The sequence below is a fragment of the Diospyros lotus genome, chromosome 15 (assembly GCF_014633365.1).
Source record: "Diospyros lotus cultivar Yz01 chromosome 15, ASM1463336v1, whole genome shotgun sequence".
Classification (NCBI taxonomy): domain Eukaryota; kingdom Viridiplantae; phylum Streptophyta; class Magnoliopsida; order Ericales; family Ebenaceae; genus Diospyros; species Diospyros lotus.
The window spans coordinates 26,316,907-26,338,212 of NC_068352.1; the positions used below are offsets into that span (position 1 = coordinate 26,316,907).

At 38.8% G+C, this 21,306-nt stretch overlaps 3 long non-coding RNA genes across 3 annotated transcripts; 1 reads left to right on the forward strand and 2 right to left on the reverse strand.

Moving 5' to 3' along the window:
* Positions 1-2,883: 2,883 nt before the first annotated feature.
* LOC127792503 (uncharacterized) lies at positions 2,884-5,353 on the reverse strand. The gene is made up of 5 exons (XR_008021147.1): positions 5,165-5,353; positions 4,841-5,076; positions 3,777-4,760; positions 3,597-3,695; positions 2,884-3,088 (listed from the first exon to the last, which is right to left on the reverse strand). It is a non-coding gene; the product is annotated as an uncharacterized LOC127792503 (long non-coding RNA).
* Positions 5,354-6,498: 1,145 nt separating this feature from the next.
* On the forward strand, positions 6,499-7,686 carry LOC127791847 (uncharacterized). Its single transcript, XR_008020998.1, has 2 exons — positions 6,499-6,617; positions 6,699-7,686. It is a non-coding gene; the product is annotated as an uncharacterized LOC127791847 (long non-coding RNA).
* Positions 6,772-8,738, reverse strand: LOC127791848 (uncharacterized). Its single transcript, XR_008020999.1, has 2 exons — positions 7,274-8,738; positions 6,772-7,157 (listed from the first exon to the last, which is right to left on the reverse strand). It is a non-coding gene; the product is annotated as an uncharacterized LOC127791848 (long non-coding RNA).
* Between the last annotated feature and the right edge of the window lie 12,568 nt (positions 8,739-21,306).

Genomic DNA, 21,306 nt, shown 5'->3' on the forward strand with positions numbered 1-21,306 from the left:
AGCTTTCAATAAATTCCAATTTATATACTTTATCAGTTAGATGACAAGTCTAATTTGACTTCTGGTGTAAATAAATTTAATTTATACATAAATTTAATTTATACATAAATTTAATTTATCCATAAATCTAAATCTACTATTCATGTAACACCCAATATAATTAAAGTGTGTTTATAATATTAAGGAAAATTGTCTAAATCTTAAAAATTTTCTAAAACTTGACATGCTCTCGATATTGATGTTAGATTTATTTTTCAGAATGAAAAGTTTTAAAAGAAATTATAACCATAAAAATAAAAACATCACTTACGATACTAACTTTTATAAAAAATGTAAATTCTTTTTCAAATACATGGATAGTTTATAAAATACTATTAACTATTCCAGTTACTCTAAATTTAGCAGTAAGAAATTTTTTAAAATTAAAATTAATAAAATTTATGTCACAAAAAAGATTAACTAATTTGACTATATTATCAATTGAAAAAGATTTATTTTCTAAACTTAAATATAAAAATTTATTTAACGATTTTGTATCCCAAAAAATAAGAAAAATAAATTTTATTATTTATTCATATTAATAAAAGATCGCTAAAATAATTCTACTGAAACTTAGCGTTAAGCGGATCTGATAGGGGTTCACTTCTAGGTGGGGATGAATCACCCTGTAAGAAGAGTTAAGAAGTGGGAGATGATAATGAAGAGTACAAAGAAGTCAAGTAGCGTATTGATATGGATTACAAAGAGTGTAGTGTAGGTGTGCATGTAGAGTAGCAAGGGCAAAATTGGAATTCTGTATATAACTCTGGTTTTTACATGGCTGCCATTCTACTCCTTTCCCAATTACAAAAATGCCATTCTCCTTTGCAAGGCTCCCTCTCTACTTTCACCTGCTGCTTCTTCCCTTGGTCTGACAAAATGACTCGAATTTGTGGGACTCCCTCTGTGACTCTGTCTTTCTCATTTAATTTGCGAAACTCCTCACCTTTCTCATGTCTTGTCCCGTCCCAATCCCTTCTTGTTAACGTGAATATTGTGAAGTTGAGGAGTTGCCATCTGTTCCGTCAAATGACATGGCTTGTCGGTTCTCGTGTTGCATGTGTTGCTAATCAATCACAATAAAATAATTATATTATTAATTAAATAATAATTATATTTATAATATTATAATTATTATTTTAAAATATAATTATTATAATATTATATTTAAATTAATAATATAAGAATATTAAAATATTGCAATACTACGCAAGAAAAAATAAAAACATAATAATATGTAAAGGGATGATAAAATCGAGGCATTTGTAACACAGTTACCTTAAAATAAATTCGTCCATCAAAAGTGTTAGATACTAATTGACATCTATTTCTCATGATACAACAGTTTATAAACTAAAAAGTTAACACAAACTTCAGAGTCTAATAGCGAATTAGAACACTAGTTGAATACTATTAAAACTAAAAGAGTATGAAAATTTTTAAAAAATAATTTTGTTAAAAATTCTCTTATTTTTTTCAATAAAGGAAGGCCTTTATTTATAGAGGAGGAAGAAAAGAAGAGGTAGAAGGAAAAGAAAGAAAAAGAAAAATGGGGGAGGCGGCTAATTGAGGGAAAAGCCATGAGAGGCAATTATATATATATATAATATATTTATAACATATAATGAAGTAGGCCCTTTCACATATATTAATAATTGAAATAATAACTTACACAATATTCTATATTATTAATTTCAATCAACTGACTCGTATAGTGTACTCTCATAATTCAGCGCATAGTACACATTTTGTATTTTTTCTTTCTTTTACATTTACAATAATATATAAATTATATATTATAATACAGATACCTCAAATCATTTCTTAATCAATTTTTCATTCACCCATTTATCAATTTGGACACGTGAATATATAAATATTCTAAATTTTTCAACAATCTCCCACATGAATGAAAATTGACGAGAAAATATTTTAATTCGGTGATAGTGTTCATCAATCAAAACATGCACAAGAGAGGTAGGTGTTACCCCTTAAACCTTTATTTGTGAAAATATATTTATTTTACTAACTGTCCAGTAAACATGATATCTTTGAACTGTCTTGTTATCAATGTAAATGATAACATATCTTACACTGGAATATTACTATCATTGTTCAGTTCTCATGATTATGTTCGTTTTGGCCATGAACAATAACTTGGTTCTAAGAGAAGTTTTAAAGAATTGAGCCTTATACAATTCTCCTTTGAAGTGGTCCCACTTCTCTTTCATATAGGTGATTTCTTAATTCAGAGTAACTTACTTACTTCACTCAAAATTTTTGAGTTTAAGAATCATTAAAGCAAACATTGCTATCATTTTTTCCCATAGGTATCACTGTTTTATTATAGGAATGGACAAGAGGATAACCCCCCTTTCCCCCACAATGACCTAATAAAGTTTTTACAATTAGATTGTCTCTTCGAATCTAAATCTTAGGATTTCCAATCAACTAGCACTACAAGAGTTTCAACTTTTCCTAGCGGTGAAAAAATTGCCAGAAAAAGTTAAAAAACCGTTGGTAAAACTTTTACCGGCGGTAATTATAACCACAGGAAAAAATTATTTACCAGCGGTGTATGAAAACCGCCGGCAAAAGTAATTATTCCCGGCGGTTTCCAAAAATCGCCGAAAAAATTCTTACTTTGCTGGCGATTTTAAAACCGTCGGCAAAATTCTTCCTTTGCTGGTGGTTTTTGAAACCACCAATAAAAGTAAACTGCCGGCAAAGGCCAAAAATTATCGGTAATTTTTTAAAAAAAAAATTTAAAAAACTATACATAACCTGTATATATTGCCACACAACAAAAAATCACCAACAATTTTAAAAGATTCACCTGCACACAATAAGTATAACAACTGTATACTAATCTATTTAAATACAACATCATTTAGAAAGATCAATCTTGTCTCGTCTCATTACACAATACCATACAAAAGCACATACAAAGCAACTCTAAACTAAATCATGTCCTAGTGGCCTCAGATAACCCTTGATTACGCCACCATGCCATTCTCCAACCAAAATCCCAATATCATATTTTGTTGATCTACATTGAAGAACAATAGATCTATTTAAATATGTACGTTAACTATGAAATTGCATAAAACATGTCAAAAATTACATAACAACGGTATACAATAAATCTATTTAAGTACAACACATTTCAAATTTGTATATACGTTAACTATAAAATTGCATATCATAATAAAATGCATATAAGACAAAAACACCTACATCAAAGACCCTCCACGGTATCGTAGTTTTACTATTATTAGCATCCCTCAAGACACGCATCCCAAAAAATTGTCAAGGCAATGGATATAAAGGTTTCAGCACTTTCTGAATACTAATTTCAACAAACTCATTACCTAGCTCTACTCCCCCTACAGACTTAGTCGGATCAATGGACACAATGATTGCCTCAGCAACAATGTGGCGAGGTATTCGTCCATTCATCAAGTGAACAAATTCACCAATCTGTGTTTAAACAAGCATAAAATGATTTTGAAGTATATTTTACATTTCAGTATATTAACTATTTGGTAGCGAATTACCTCTAAATTATTACCATATTCTGGTGTCAATAATCCAACACATTCAGCTTCGGGTCGTGTGCTTTCATGTGCGGTAGAAGCACTGGCATGTGAGGATGGCTACATTTCAAAATAGTTTAGTTAATATATATAGTAAACATGCAATTTTAAATCACAAAATGCACTAATGGAACAACATACCTGTCTTGGTTATGGTATATTATTTGGAGCCGGTGGTGTATGTCCCATTGCCTCAAGTATTGCACAAACTTGTATTTGAACTTGACTTTGGATTTGAGCTTGAAATTTTTCTTCTAGCTCGGCAGTAATTTGCGCATGCATTTGGTCATACTATTCTTGGGGCACCTGATACTGTTGTTTTTGTCTAACCTTAGTTGGGCATGTTCCAAGTCCTCCCATACGTACCCTGCCATGCCCATCTTTGCCTAATATTTGAGTAAAGACATCCTCTAACAAATCTGGAGTTTGTTCATCACTAGGTATTTGTGACAATCTTTCATCCATTTGTTCCTCAATAAACATGTCACAAGTTAGTTACATAAGTTGACAAGTGAAAGAAACAAAATATATCTACAACTTTCAAATTTTAGAAAGATATACAATTATATAAGAAGATGTAGAGTCCACTATCTCTCTGCTCTTTTTGGTGTGTGTCTTTTTAATAAGCTTGATTCTATCTGGCTCATCTCCACTTTCAATAGTCATCTAAAAACATATATAAGAGATGAAATATATTAAATGTTTAAAGTTTAGGCATTACTAATTAAATTATCAATAAATATATATAATTAATATCCATTATATTCTTACCTAGTGCCTAACCTGAGGATGTGATCACCTACCGCTGATGTGACCCATCTTTTGCTTATCTCGATTGGCACGATTTGTCGCACTACGTTCCTACTTGTAATATGATATTAGAACTAGGTATAGAGAATCCATCTGATGTATCTATCATACATACCTGTGCTTGCTCACATCCCCAATACTTCACAAGAACTTTCCACTGTTCTGGGTCCATCCCAGGCAGTATTTTTGACAGATGAGCCGCATCTGTCTTATGGCAACATAATGCCTCTTCAAGGTGGCTTTGTACTCTCTCCACTTCTTGGAAGAATGTTGCAAGTAAATTGATCTCCATGTTATGGGTACATCAGTGTTATCCTGCAATGATACCCTTATTAGAGTATAAAAGCTTAGGGTTAGATAGCTAAGAATCAGAGACGTTATTTACTCATCAAGACCTCTTGCCAGATACGCTCCTTATATGGTTCCATCCCTGATGACCTCCAATCAATAAATGTAAGGGGAACAATACTCTTTACCATCACACCTAGTTGGGTTTCCAACTTAGTTGCCATCTCCCCAACTGGTTGTCCTTCAGTATCAAATTCAATATGAATCTTTTCCTTTCCCCACTTTAAAATTTGTCTTGATATTCCTTTTCCTTTTTTGGCTGTAGATGACATGGAGCTTGTACCTGCTAACACATAATAACACAATAAATTAACATTGAATTAGGAAAGAATAGTAATTTATTATTGTTCATATAAATTTTTGGTATTTACCTTGCTGACTACGTGAGTCATGGGGGTTGGATTGTGAGTGGATCAAGTCCTCTTCAGGATGCTGGGGATGTGACGGGACTGGATTTGGGATTGGTTGATGGGATGGAATTGACTATGAATCATTGTGGTGTGAATCTGTACTACGTGACATGAATCCAATTGGCCAACGAGTCTGCCTCTTAGGTGCCGTTAGTGTAATTGCCTATTATTGATTTGAATGTAAAAAATAATCTGTTAGCATATCAATTTAGGTTAAACAAAAATAACATATCAAAACATAGAAAGTTAAAAACATAAACATGTATATACCATATCTTTAAATATTATACAAGGAAGACATATACAACTAGTATCATCAAGAGGATCAACCACATACCACACTTGTTATTCTCGATGAATATACACTAGTGATCATAATGTCCATTAATAATGATTAATAATTAAGCATAGTGTCTATATCATATATTCCAAACAAATCATAAACGTGTATAGTGCAAGAGCAAGAGCATTTTCACAACGAAAATGACATTCCCATAATAAGTTTAATATAAATAGTTGTCAATTTAAAATGATTTTCTTGTAAAAGCTTTAGCTATTTTTCTCCTTTACTTATTAGTGCTCTCAATCACCTTTATCTCTCGAATGTGCCATCTGTCTTATATCTTAAGTTAAAATACCTTTTTGCAGCCTACATCCCTTAATCTCCTTGGCCTAGACACCATATCCAAGTTTGGTTCTTTTGTACGAGTGGCCTCCTTATCGTTGCTTTAATTTTCCCACCCTGTAAGAGTAGGTAGGTACTATACATATGACTAAAAGGTTTATTGATGTACATTAATTTCCTGTCACACATAATTGAATTAATTTAAAACAATAAAATAGAAAATAATTATGATCTAGAAAAGAACTTCACCTTCTCATCAAATAACAATAATTCTATACTGTTGATTACACTGTGAGAAGCAAATTTCACCATCTGAACTTTGACTGCTCAAATGATTATTTTCCATGTCTCTTTCTTAATTAGGTTTGATCTAAAAAATGTAATTAATTTTTTTTTTTGGCCATGTTAATCTTGCAACTTCAAAATTCTTAGAAGAAATTAGTTATATTAATCAATGATTAACTAACAATTGAAAATGCAATGCAGTAGTGATATTTCTAGAAACAAAGACATATATATTAATAACAACCATTTTGTCACAAAATTCACACCAAAAGACACGTTAATTAATAAGAAGACAAATACATAGATACATGAAAATGATGTTAGATGAGTGTAGCCACATGATATGTTGTACAGCTGTTGATCAGTCACCATCAACCACACCATTCATGCTTCCACTTTCGGTGCACTCCTCAAATCCAATAAAAGATGTAATATTTACAAAATTAAACACAGGAGAAGAGAAGAAGAAAGTCTAGATCATGCCGCATGGAAAGATTTTGTGAAGTAATTTCCTTTTGATTTTTCAGAGACAGAGAACAGAATTTCATTTGTTATGATCTTTAATGTTCCAGTATTGAATTGCAGAATTAAAAGATTGAATTAGGCAAGCTCATAGTGGTGGGGTAGAAGAAAAATTTAAGAGGAAAGGAGCCTTCGATGATGTCCAGGTGCAATCTATTTCCAACTTCTTTCCAAGCCATAGCTTAAAGGATTATGCTACTTGTACAAAAAGTTTTACGGGAAGTTTTACAGAAAGAATTAAATTTTATTTTTAATTTTTTTATACTTGGATTATGCCGCTTGAGCCGTCCGCCATCGCCGCTTGCACCGCTCGCCGTCGCCCACACCACCGCCGCTCGCACCGCCGTCGAACATCAGGGTTGTTTGAGTCGAAGCCCATGAGCGTGGCTACATGAAACATGCCGGAGCAACCTTCAATGGCCTCATCGAAGCTCCCGTCTTCGCCCAAATCCACCTTCCACAGCGTCAAGTTGGTGTCGGCATTTGGCTACTCCATCATCGGCTTCACCTTCTTCATGTTCCCTAACATTAAACAAAAAATCATCATAGAATTGTTCTCCTTATTCTAATTCTTCTTCCCTTTGATCCTGCTTGAATTCTTCCCATTAATGGATGGGAACTAAAACTGGTTTGTGTACCTGGGTCGCGAACGGTTGCGCGAACAGTATGTCCGCGTTGAAGAAGCCTCATGACGAGCCACGAGCCGATGAACCTGGAAGCTCTGGTGACGCATACGGTGGCCGACGGTGGAGAAACTTCCATGGCTAAAGGCTAGAGCTAAAGTTTGAAGGTGGGAATATTCGGAACAAAGATTGATAGAATTTGAGGCTAGAAATGGGGACGGTATTAGGTGACGTGATGATTTTTCTACTGTTCCTTGAGGTTGCATTATATAAACCAACAAGGGGAATGGTTCCGTTTAGAGTTGAATTACCATGTTTGTGCCCTGTGGGATTTGGTCACTGGTCATGAAAAATTTGCAACATCCGGATATACTTGAGGCCGAATAATGTATTCAGCCTTGAATAGGAGATTACTTAGGATTGACTCATATGAATGTTTGCCACAAATGCTCAATGCATCCATTATTATTCACTATCTAGAGCAGTTGATGTAAGAATGATAGGAACAGGGGAATGGCATTGCAGTTTCTCTGGAACGCAAGAACTTGATTTGCCATGTGATTGATTATGGACCCGATTTGGTAGTTTTCCAATAGGGCATTCAACTGCAACTGCAATTGTCGCAATTGAAACCTGAAATCATTTCACTCCTTGATTACCTTAATAATTTCTGTAACAGGGGCAACATAGATTTCCAAATTACAGGAAGTTAATTGGTTCCATTTCTTTCCCTTTCTGGGCAAATCTAGCAGTTATAACTTCTCATTTTTTTTGTATCTGGAGCTGTCTCCCCCTCCTTCCCAGATAGAACATGAATTTTCCCTCAAAATGGAATTCATTTCCTCAAAAATTTCAATTGAGAAGTTGATAATCCAGTACCTGTTGTATTTTCAAGAATAGAATGCAGAAAACATTAACAGGGCTCTTCCTTTAATCACAGCGGGAGCACATCATCCACTTAATTATTCTTTTGAAAAGATAACAAAAGAGCCCATTTAAGAAGACAATTGCTTAAAGCCAATCGTCAAAAACAGAAAAATAGAAAGGAAAAAAAAAGGATAATTGCTTAAGCTAGCTTTTTTATTTGGTGAATGATTCAAAATCTAGGTGCCAGTGACAGGGCTTTGGGAGGAATGGTCATCGATAGGGGTTTCAAAGGAGTAGGGAAGTAATCCCTTATCCCTGCAGGTGTCAATGGCTGCTTTGAACATGTCCTCCAAGTTGTACTTGAACTTGAATCCCATTCCTATCAGCTTCTTCGACGAGAACGTCACACTTGGCCAGTGAAAGAGGGAGATAGAGGGAGTGAAAAGGTGTTGGCGGGATTTCAGAAAGAAAATAAAATAAAAAAATTAAAAATAAAATTTAATTCTTTCAGTAAAGTTTTCTGTAAAAATTTTCTGTACAAGTAGCATAATTCTAGCTTAAAAGATGAGTATGGCTTCATGGGCTGCTAAAAAATTACAATAAAAGTGTTGCTGTCCACCGACTTATAAGTAAGGAATCACATCATTTCTTTATTTTATATTCTTTTTAAAATAAAATCATGCATGATAAATATATGTATCACTAATTAAATCGAGCAATAACTCATACAAAAATGCAATCAAACTTTAAAAAAATAAAAATAAAAACTAAAGCCCAGGAAACATTTAAAGATATGTTCGAGAAGTTAATGGTAGTAAAATTAAAATGTCTATCATAATCAGCCACCTTCACAACAGCCAGGAGCCAGCCACCTTCCACAACAATTAGAAGGAGCTGCCAGTCAAATCAAACCTTAGCAAAATTATATATTGCCACTTTCTGCACCTTTTTATATATAGACTCTCCTTTCCCTCTCCCCTTACTTGGCTCTGTAAACAACTCTCTCTCTCTCTCTCGCTCTCTGGAAATGTCTCAAGACTCCGAAAAATCTCCCAAACACTGCGCCAAGCAAGGGCTGAGCATAGAGAAGCACTACAAGAAACTGTTCTACACCTTCTCCACCTTCTTCCTCTCAATCCTCTCCCTCATCTTCCTGGTTTGGCTCATCTTACACCCCTCCAAGCCTCACTTCTCCCTCAAAGATGCTCAAATCTTCCAACTTACCTTCTCTGCCCCTCAACTCATCACTTCCTCCATCCAATTCACTCTCCTCTCCGAAAACCCTAAAAAGAAAGTCGCCATTTACTATGACCAACTTCAAGTCTATGCCTCTTACAAGGGCCAACATACCACTCCCACTTCTATTCCTCCTTTCTATCAAGGCCACGAAGAGTCCAATCTTCTCTCCGCTTCCCTGGTTGGTCACCATTAATATCGCTATCTTTTCATTAACAGAAATGACTTTTAGGCTTAATGCAAGCTGTTTTTCAAATGGCATCATTTGAAATGTCTCTATCTATCGAAGCAACGTCCTCAGTTGGCTGGCTTTGATACCAAATGTTAAGTATATTTTGTGCAAAAGCAAGGAATCTGAGAGAATAATCTATTGAATAAAATATTATGGCTTACAAGTAGCCATACAAAAGAAGTAAAACAATTAAACTGCAACCCACGTTTTTACCCACAATTGCAACCTATGTCTAACAATTCTAAAGATGTGGCAAACAACTAAAGAACAGGTCAAATGACAGCATATCCCTTAACAATAGGGATCACAAAACAGAATAAGACAAACTACTTAATAAACTAAACACTTTAACATATATTCTGTCTTTTCAAAACTTCTCTTATGTATTTTTTATTTACATTCACTTGTGAGTTGCAAATGTTACATCTGATTCTTACAAATTTCCCTTAAAAACTTCTCATAAATTAAGATAGATTTCCACTGGTTCAACAGCCCATCAACAGTTTAATTAATTATTTGTTTGATTATAAGGTAATTTGATGATGTAATCGACTTTGTATGCATAAAATAGAATTTAATTGAATTGAAATTTTAAAAATTTGATTCAAAGAGGGTGAGAGAGACAGAGACTTACCTGATGATTCAAAGAGGGCGAGGGCGAGAGTGACACAGAGGCAGTATGCAGGCAGCAACGCCGAGCGCTACTAAGCGAGCAACGAGGGCGAGAGTGACTGAGAGTGAGCGAGCGAGGTCGAGAGTGACTGAGCGTAAGCGATGGCGAGAGCGACTGAGTGTGAGTGATGGCGAGAGCGACTGAGAGTGAGCAATGGAAAGGGAGGCAGCGGCGAGAGCGAGCGAGAGAGGGTTAGGGTTTGCAGGAGGGGATTTTGGAAGAGAAGGGGGTGAGTGGAAGATTAATTTGGGCGGGGGCGCGCGGGATATATAAATCATATATCCCCGATGGTTTTTAAAATCGCCGGGGACAAGCCAACATTACCAGCGATTTAGAAAACCGCCGGTAATGGGTCAACATCACCAGCGGTTTCTAAAAACCGCCGGTAATGGTTCAAGATCCCCGGCGGTTTTGAAAACCGCCGAGGATTATGCTGTTTTCTCGACAGTTATTAAAACCGTTGAGGAAAGTTCGCTGGCAATACCCTTTTTCTTTGTAGTGTAGGTTGGGTTTCCATTGTAACAACTTATTCTTTGATGAGCTTCAGTCCCATTCGCCTTGATGATTTTTCAACTAATTCTCTATTCAATCCTTTGGTTAATAGATTTGCAATATTATCTGTTGACTTCACATAGTCAATAGACATAATTCTAGTTGAGAGTAGTTGTCTAATAATATTATGTTTACGACGTATATGTCTAGACTTACCATTATACATGTTACTCTATACCTATCCAATTGCAGATTGACTATCACAATGTATACATATTGGAGGCACAGGTTTCTGCCATATTAGAATATCCTCTAGGAAATGGCGTAGCCATTTTGCCTTTTCGCCATATTTGTCTAAGGCAATAAATTCAGATTCCATAGTAGCTCTAGCTATAACAGTCTGTTTAGAGGATTTCCATGCTATAGCTGCACCTGTAAGTGTAAATACATATCCACTAGTAGATTTCGAGTCTTTCACATCAAATATCCAGCTCGCTTCACTATATCCTTCTAGGACAGCTGAGTATCTGGTGTAGTGCAGCCCATAGTTATAAGTATACCGTAAGTATCTAAGTACTCTTACTATTGTTTTTCAATGGTTTGTATTTGGATTACTCATATATCAACTCAGTCTACTAACTGCATAAGCAATATCTAGTCTAGTATAACTCATTAAATACATTAGACTTTCAATTACTCTAGAGTATTCTACTTGAGAAATACTCTCATCCCTATTCTTGGATAATTGAAAACTAATGTCTAATGGTGTTCTAACCACACCAAAATCATTCTTGATGATTTTTTTTTCAGAATTTTGTCCACCTAATGTGACTGACTTAAAATGAGATCATATGATATTCTTGTGATTTTAACCCTTAAAATCACATCTACAAGTCTCATATCTTTCATGTCCAACTTTGAATTTAAAATATTTTTGGTAGATTTGACTATCTTATCATTACTACCAACAATGAATATATCATTTACGTAAAGACACAAAATGACATAGCCATTCCATGTGTCTTTAATATACACACTTGTCACACTCATTGATTTTAAATTCATTAGTTATCATTACATTATCAAAATTTTCATGCCATTGCTTAGGCGCTTGTTTTAAGCCACACAATGATTTTGCCAATTTACAGACTTTCTTTTCTTATCCCGCAACTATAAAACCCTCGGGTTATTCCATATAAATTTCTTCATCCAAATCTCCATTTAAGAAAGTTGTTTTCACATCCATTTGATTTAATTCTAAATTTCATAGAGCTGCAATTGCAAGTATCATTTGAATGGAATTTATTCTCATTACAGGAGAATATGTATCAAAGTAATCTAGGCCTTCTCGTTACCTATAACCTTTTATCACAAGTCTAGCCTTATACTTATCAATAGAGTCATATGTTTTCATTTTCCTTTTAAATATCTACTTAAACCCTAAAGGTTTACACCCAGGTGGAAGATCTACTAGCTCCCAAGTATGATTCAGAAATGTCTTTTTTTAAAAAAAAAAAAATAAAGCCAGGGTTATAACGTCAACCAGTTACATGTAGTAAAAACAAAAGAAGACCCGCCCTAAGGACCAATGGCAGGATGATCTGGCCGAGGTGAATCGGGAACCCTGCTTTGTTGCTCGGCAACTCCCTTTGCTTGATCAGCCTCGGTCGCCCTTTGAGCCCCCTCCAAAGCTTCGACTTCGACAGCTGGATCTGCCGAGTCCAGATCCACAAGTCGACCACCCACTACCTCCTTAGAAGGGTTGCACCCAGTAAAATCCACGCCTGGGTAGAGTAATGAAGTTTGAGCCACTGTTGCATCGAAGCCCCTCAGATATTGTAGAAGAGCCTCCCTCCTTGCACAGGCCTCCAAGCGGGCAACTTCTTAGCGGGAAGCGTATAGTTTCGCCTTCAACTCCTTAATCCTCTAGTCCTGCTTGACCAGCTTCTACCGAACCTCGTCCCTCTGACCGGCCACTCTCAGATATCCAGACATTACCCTCTCCACCTCCTCATCAGCTGAAGCAGCCTGCCCATAAAGGCTATCAGAGTCAGCCTTGGTCTTAGCCTTTCTTAATTTTGACTCCATGAATAATAGGTGAGTGGTACTGGTAGCTCGCAATTGCAACATCTTCACCCATTGATACAACCCCTTCTCCCCAAGTGGGGCGAGCCTCTTCCGATCAGCCTCCATGAGGAGTCGATCCTAGACAAATTTCTCCGGTCGAAAGACATGGCTCCAGAGACTCTGAGGATCTTGCTCGGCATCATCACAACCCCACAAGCCTGGTCGCGGAGCACGCATCAATCAAGGAGGCACTGACTAGCTATCAGCCTGATCTGAGCCTGACGAGCTTGCGACATCACTTAATGGATTTGAACCCGAAGGCCCTGCAGCGTCGATAGTCAGCCCAAGACCTGAAGAGTCGAGCACCTCAGTAGCTTGGTTTAGGGAGTCCGACGCGTTAGGAGCTTGACCAGAAGATCCTGGTTCAACAGTTACCTAACGTCTCTTCCGCCGGAGGGGCACTTCCTCGGCCTCTGGCGGAGAAGAAGTGCCGGTGGCAACTACGACAATCGGTTTGGCATGAATGGGGCTTTTCGGCTTCGCAACAATGACTTTTACCCTACTCGCAAGCACCCCAGACAACACCCCGACACCTTTTTCCGCCATTTGCCTTGCCACTTCTTCCACCATCAAACCCAACACCTTTTGCCCTAAAACATAAAGTCCAGATAAGAGTTGTCATTGAAATAAAGCAAAACCCAAGCACACAGTGACAACATACCCATATACTTACCCAAGGCCCGAGGGTCCACTCCTAGTTCCACGAGCTTTGAAGATTTGAGTTGGGGGGAAAACGTGAAGGCGTCCGCTAAGGCTTAATCCTCCAGATTAAGACTCCCGTACTCCACCTCTAAAAGAGGATTTGGTTCCGATTGCTAGAATAAGGGGTATTTCTCCTTACCTTCCTTTTCCAGGAAAAAACTAAGCTCTTCCTCGCTCGAGCCCATCTTGAAGAAGCCATCCTTAAAATGTTTGAAGAATGTGGTAAAGGCCTTCAGCACCGATTTCCCTGTACGGTTAGTCAAAGAAATCTAACCACCCCAGTTGGCTCATTTCCAGTAATAGTAGTGGAAGAAGACTGCCTTGTTAGGTTTACAGCCAAGGAACTCGACCAGTACCTTAAAGCCGTGGATGAAGCCCCAACTGTTCGAGTGCAGCTACTTCGGGGCAACATTCATCGCCTCCAATACCAAACTCTGAAACTCGATCAGAGGAAGCCGCAACAGCAACCTCATGAATAGCACCTCGTACATATATAGAAACCCGGAGTCCGGGGCCGAATGATAGACATGTTCCTCCCGGCCACAGGGAAGGAAGAAGAGTTTTTTCCTTTGAACCTCCATTTCCCCGTTCTTCTTCTCTCCCTCTTCGCTCCAGGAGGTGATCTTCCCACTCACCACTGCCAAAGATGAATCCGTAGAGAACTTTGACATGATCCAGACAACCTTCTCGTGTACTAGTCATACGGACGAGCGAAACTCGAAGTAGAGATAGCTATCCACGAGTAGACTAACTAGTTAGGTGGAGCAATCGAACGTTAAAATAAGAATCCTAAGAGAGAGGACGAGTTAGTGAATGAAAGTAAGGGACGTGCACACCCGGGGTAGCGCATACAAATAGGCATCACACGAGGCACCAAACAGACGGCGAATGAAACTCTGTCGCGTGTCCCGCAATGAGTACCCTAACGGACCTGCCCCACTTAGGGCAACAAACTCTTTTGTGCCTACAGGTGGCGCCTTACGCCCTCGGACAGGCACCTCAATTCCCAGAGCCCATGGAGCCTCGTGCAATCAAACAAGGCCGCCAAAACTAAAGCCCAAAGTCAAGGTGTAACACCCCGCTTTTCTCTTACCGAGCGTGTCACTATGCTGGGGCCCAAAATATACATAAATTATTTTTTTCTTTCTTTCTCGGTACATAACTTAACCTTAAGTACCGAATTCCAAACAAAACCCCCCAGCAAATCATTAAAAATGTGGAAGCGATAATCGAAACCTGATAGTACATAATCAATTCACTTTATTTATAACATAAGAATCCGTACCATAGTTAACATCATATCCTCAATATTGAAATACATAAATACATGGAGATTCCATAATATTCTAACAAGGCTAATCATCAATAAAGCATCAGCTAAAACATCTCTGAGACAACTTGCTAAATCATCGGCCACGCCATCACATGCCGTCATATTTCAACCTGCTCCTTGCCCTAACTGCAAGTCTAAAACTGAAACGTTGAATGTTCTAGAGGCATAACCCATTAGAAGATGAAACTTCTAGTGAGGGTTCAAAACATATATACGAATGCATGATGCAATAACATGAACAACATTTGCCTTTAGTGTAACTCCCTTAGCCCGCAAGCCCGGCAAGGAATTCTAGGCAAATCCCGAACCTCTGCAGGATAAGCCTAACGTTATTCCTCAACGCCCTTGGGGAATTACAGCTACACTCTGGGGGCGACATCCCATTCCCATGCACAAATATCAATGAGACAATAATATCGTGTCATGTAATTATCACAACTTTTCATGCAATATAACAAAATGAATATTGCATTTATAACAACATGCATATATGACAACCATATCATGAATATAAATTCTTGTGAGAAAACCACTCACAAAACCATAGTTAGGATAGGAAAACTCACCTTTACCCTAAAGATTAAGACACCTTGAAAAGCGTGCGTCACCTCGATATGCGTGCCCGACCTTGATTCTCGTGCCAACTCTCAAAAGTTGCACAAATCACATCATCTCGATCACCTCAATCATAAAATAATATTTAATCACTAAATATCCTCAATATTCCATTTATTTCATTTTCCCTTCATTTTCTTTCATTTTTTCCTCTAAAAATCCCAATAAATACCTCGGGACCATTTTCTCATATCTATCTTCACAACAATTCATAATAGACTATAAAATTCCAAGGAAAAATACTGGACTTACCCGGATGCTGCGTTTTCACACAAAACGAGACTCTTTGGTGCAAAAACTAAAACATCAAGAATCCCAACTTCAGATCTTTTTGTACGGACCCCCGTAAAATATTTTTCTAGAATTTTAGGGATTTTTACAAAAAATTTCTGAGGACCTTAGGGCGAGTAGTGCCCGTGACCGGCACGCACCGGTCATCTTCTCCGACACCGGTTAGCCGCCGATGCTGGATTCCAACACCATTCTCGTGCCCTCCTCCATTTGATCCATATGGCATCGATCTTGGCTCAAAAGGAGCACCGGAAGGCGCCCAATCAGGCATTTGAAGTCTCGGCCAGCCGCCCGCCTCCCTCTTTCCGGCGAAGCTCGAATCGCATTCAAACCTCCATGAAAATGCCCCAAATTTCCCAGAATGCATCCTTAGTCTATGGGCAACAAAAGCCCCTTATTTTGGAGCTCCAATTCGTTCAATAACATGGCCGATTTGAAGCTCATTTCTCTCTTATTTTCGGTCAAACCCTAGCCCTATTTATAGGCGAAATCGAGCCCTCAAACGCCCTTGGCCACTCGACCCACTTCCTTTAGAGCTTCACCCGCCCCTGGATCGACCTTGAGCAAGCCTTATCTGACCAAAAGAAAAAGTTGCAGGCGCACAAAAACTCTGCCAACTTTCAGCCGCTTTTTCTTCAAAATTCGGCCACCACGATGGCTTTTGTCAGGCAAACTCTTTACAAAAGAAGCTCCCTCGACCAATTCTCGTGCAACCCTGTGGCCAAAATCGGCCATGGCCGACCAGCCATGTGCTGGTCAGATTTGGCCATGCTGTCATTTTTGAGTTTTTGCACTTTTACCCTACTGATTTTGGTTTTCTCATTTTGGCCCTCTTTCACCAAGCCCCTTGACTTTTGATAATTGCTTTCAAGAACCTCAAATCCTAAAAATCAATTTGACCCCTAAGGATTCCGAAAAAATATCGTTTCGGCCTCCCTCTAGCAATTTCAAAAAACTACACTTAGGCCCGAATCTTCATTTTGGCCCTAAACCTCTTTGTTTCTTCTTGAAACCTCTGAAGGGTTGTTCCTCATTAAAAACTGAAGCCTCTTCAAGCTTCTGTTGACTTTTGAGAAGTCGTCTATAATAATTCGGTATTGCAACCTAATTGGCAGCTGCTATTTTGCTGTACCGAAAACTATTCCCGATCCGATTTCTTTCTGCACTATAAATCCTATCTCGGGGTTCTCGTTAATGCCACATCATTTTCCTTTGACATCTCGACTCTAGGGCATTCCCAGCAGTCGATTTAGTCATTCATACGATAATAATTTACCCTTATACCCTCAATTTATCCTTAAATTCCATTTTTGCCCCAAGATAAATTACCCTTGAGTCCTTTAGAATTTCTCGGGTACTATACAAGGCGTCAAACCCTTCGAGGGAACGGCAGCCCAACGCCATCCCACAGACCAAAATTACGATCACGACAAACTAGCCAAGACATCAAAACCACAAGGATCAAGCAAGACACACACGAAGAGAAAGATAGAAACAAACCATCCTAATAAGGAAATTAAGAAACGCAATTTGTTATTAACCAAGAAGCACTCAACAAAATTACAAGATAAACGCAAAAAATCTATGCTACCGTACAAAATCACGGCTCGACTCGACTTCCCTTGAGAAGGCCAAAACTAGAAAGATCTAGCTCTAGGAAAGCAACTCGGACATCGAACAGAGCCGCTTCATACCCTTCCCTTCTCGACTCCTATGCTTCCGTCTTCGCCTTTGCCATCTCGGATTGAGCAACAGCCATGTAATACTCGAGAAATTTGGCTTAATTAAAAAGAAACAATTTATTAGAGAAATGGGATTTAAGAGAAAATTGGTATCTGAATAGCCCAAAAACTTGACCAAATCGACTACTGGGAGTGCCCTGAAGCTGAGATGCCAAAGGAAAATAATGTGGCCTTAATAAGCACCCCGAGATAGGATTTATGGTGCCAAAAAAATTGGATCGGGAACAGTTTTTGGTACAGCAAAAATGCAGCTGCCAATTAGGCTCCAATACCGAATTGTTATAGACGACTTCCTGGAAGTCAACGGAAGCTTGAGGGGGCTTCGGTTTTTCATAAGAAACAACCCTTCAGTGGTTTCAGGAAGAAACGAAGAGGTTTAAGGCCAAAACAAATATTCGGGCCTAAGTGTAGTTTTTGGAAATTGCTAGAGGGACGCCGAAACAAGGTTGTTTTGAAATCTTCAAGGGTTAAAATGATGTTTTAGGACTTGAGGGACTCAATGGCAATATTGAAAAGTTCAGGGGTTTAGTGGAAAAGGGCCAAAATGAGAATACCAAAAGTTGAGGGGCCAAAATATAATTTTTCAAAGTGACTAGCATGGGCGAATCTGAGCAATCGGCCATGGCCAAAATTGGCCACAAGGATGGCACAAGGGTGGTCGTGGGACCAACTTTTGTAAAGGCCTGGCCGACAACAACCATCGTGGTGGCCGGAAAAGGCAGAAAAGCCACCGAAAGTGGCCAAGCGATCGAGTGCCTATAAAATGCTTTTGGTTGTCGGATGAGGCTTGTTCAAGGTCGATCTGGGGTAGGGTTATGCTCTAAGGCTCATGGGATAACCAATCTAGGGCGTTTGGAGCATCAAAGATGCCTATAAATAGGGTTTTCGAGATGGCAGAAAATGGGGAAGTTGGAGCTTCAAATTGAGCACTTTAATGAACCAATTAGAGGCTTAAACCATAGGGCTTTGGTTGCCAATGGCCTGAGGATCATTCCTGGAGAATTTGATGCATTTTGGTGAAGGATTAGAGGGGTTTCGAAGCTCGCCGAAAAATGATGGCGGTCCGCCTGGTCGAGGCTTCGAGCCTACGGTTGGGGCACCTCCGGTGCTCCTTTCGAGCTTCAAGATAGCCCGTGAGGATCAACTAGACCAGAGGAAGAGGATGGTGGAGTCAGCCCCGATCGCCGGCATGGCCGTCCCCGGAGAAGACGACCTACACGTGTTGGTCACGCGCCCCTCTCCACGCGCGCCCATTCGCCCTAGCATGTTGGGGCGCGTGTAATCGCGTGGGCTTCTAGAAAAATGTGCAAAAATGTTTGAAAAATCCAGAAAATTATTTTATGGAGGTTTGTGCAAAAAGATTGGGATTTGGAATTCCCAATGCCTCGATTTTCGCACCAAAGAGACTCGTTTTGCGTGAAAACGCACCATCCGGGTAAGTCCAGTATTTTTCCTTTGAAGTTCATAGCATATTATGAATTGTTGTGAAGATAGATTTAAGGAAATAGTCTCGATATAATTATTGGGACTTTTAGAAGGAAAAATGAAGAAAAATAGGAAATAAATGGAATATTGAGGATATTTAGTGATTAAATATTATTTTATGTTTGAGGTGATTGAGATGATGAGATTGGTGCAACTTTTGAAAGTTGACACGAAAATCGAGGCGGGGCACGCATATCGAGGCAATGCACGCTTTTCGAGAAAATGCAAGTTTATCTCAAAAGGTGAGTTGTTCTATCCTAAGTAGGATTTGGTGAGTAATTTTATACCAAACATGGTTGTGAGTTTTCCTATCCTACATGATATGATTGTTTATGATGCATGATATTTATGAAAGATATGATTGTTTATATATGCATAATATTTACGAAAGATATGATTCATTATATCATATTGCATGAAAAGTCATGATAATTGTATGACATGATATTATTGTCACATTGATAATTGTGCATGGGAATGGAATGTCGCCCCCAGAGTGTAGCCGTAATTCCCCTATGGCAATGATGGAATAACGTTAGGCTTATCCTGCAGAGGTTCGGGATTTGCCTAGGATTCTGTGTCGGGCTGGTGAGCCTGGGAAGTTATATTAAAGGGAAAATATTGTTCATGTTATTGCATCATGCATTCATATATATATTTTGGACCCTCACAAGAAGTTTCATCTTCTAATGGGTTATGCCCCTGGAACATTCAACGTTCCAGTTTTAGACTTGCAGTTAGGGCAGGGAGCAGGATGAGATATGACGGCACGTGATGGCGTGACCGACGATTCAGCAAGCTATCTCGAATATGTTTTAGCTGATGCTTTATTGATGTTTAGCCTTGTTAGAATATTATGGAATCTCCATGTATTTATGTATTTCAATATTGAGGATATGATGTTAATTATGGTACGAATTCTTATGTTATAAATAAAATGAGTTGATTATGTACCATATCAGGTTTCAATTATCGCTTCCGCATTTTTAATGATTTGCTGGGGGTTTTGTTCGGGACTCAGTACTTAAGGTTTAAGTTATGTACAGGGAAAGAAAGAAAAAAATAAATTATGTATATTTTGGGCCCCAGCACAGTGACACGCTCAGTAAGAGGAAAAGCGGGGTGTTACAAGCCACCTCGGCCCTCGCTCTCATCCCCGTCCCCGTTACCTTAGATTTAGCTAATGCCACTTCTGCCTCCAGCTTCTTCAACTCCGCCTCGGCAGCATCCAACTGAAATTGAAGAACACTGACTGCATGATCGGCCTCATCAACTTGCTTGTTCACCTCGATAGTAGCTGCTTCCATAGCCTTCTTAACCTCTCCACTTATCGACTCCCTGGCCCGGCGCAACTCCTCTTTGTAATCTGCCTTCATTTCGGAAAGAAGAGTCGCCACACCCATTTCGAGCAAGCGACAGTTTGCGGCAAGTTGGAACGCTTGGTGCTCAACTCGATGAAATGCGACCAATGAGCCAGCACCTAGTAATCCTCTCTGATTCGATGACAGATCAAGATAGGCGTCAATGAAGAGGTCACTTCAAAACTCCGGGTCCTGAAACGAAACCAAGCGACCACCATTCCCGACAAGATTTGAGCCACCGAGTGATCGAACCTCCCCATCAGGACCCTTCTGACGGTTCTTATGTTGGGCCAACTCTTCAGAAATTGTAAGCCCCCCAGGGCCAGTGCCCGAAGTCATGGTCTCAGCAACCATAGCAGCAGGTTGCGCGATAGTTACAACAAGTATCGGCGCAACAAAAGCCTTCCCAATTGCCCTATCAGCTGGAACGGAGCCTGACGCAGCTTTACCTCCCTCCTTGCGAAGCATGTCCATTTCTTCCTTGATATCTTTCTTACCATATGCGGAATCCATTCGCCCTACAAAGCACACAAGCCTGAAAAACAATTGACTAAGTTGTCACTCGCAAGGTTCGACATAAGCCTGAAAAACAATCGACTAAGTTGTCACTCGCAAGGTTCGCCAAAACCCATGTACCTACCTCCTTATTCTTGTTACTGAGAAGGCGGGGAAAACCCTGGCCCAAAGGAGATCCTTATAAAGATCATTGAAGAACACTTACGACACATCCCACAGATCTACCATCACTAAATTGCCACATGTCACACATCTAAGGGATCGCCAGTTACCACTCAGATAACACCCTCATCTTCCAAGAAAAATGCCTTGAATCCCGAGGCCACGCGCATCGTGGGTCAGGGTATAGAAAATACTACTTTGCTTTCAAGGTCAG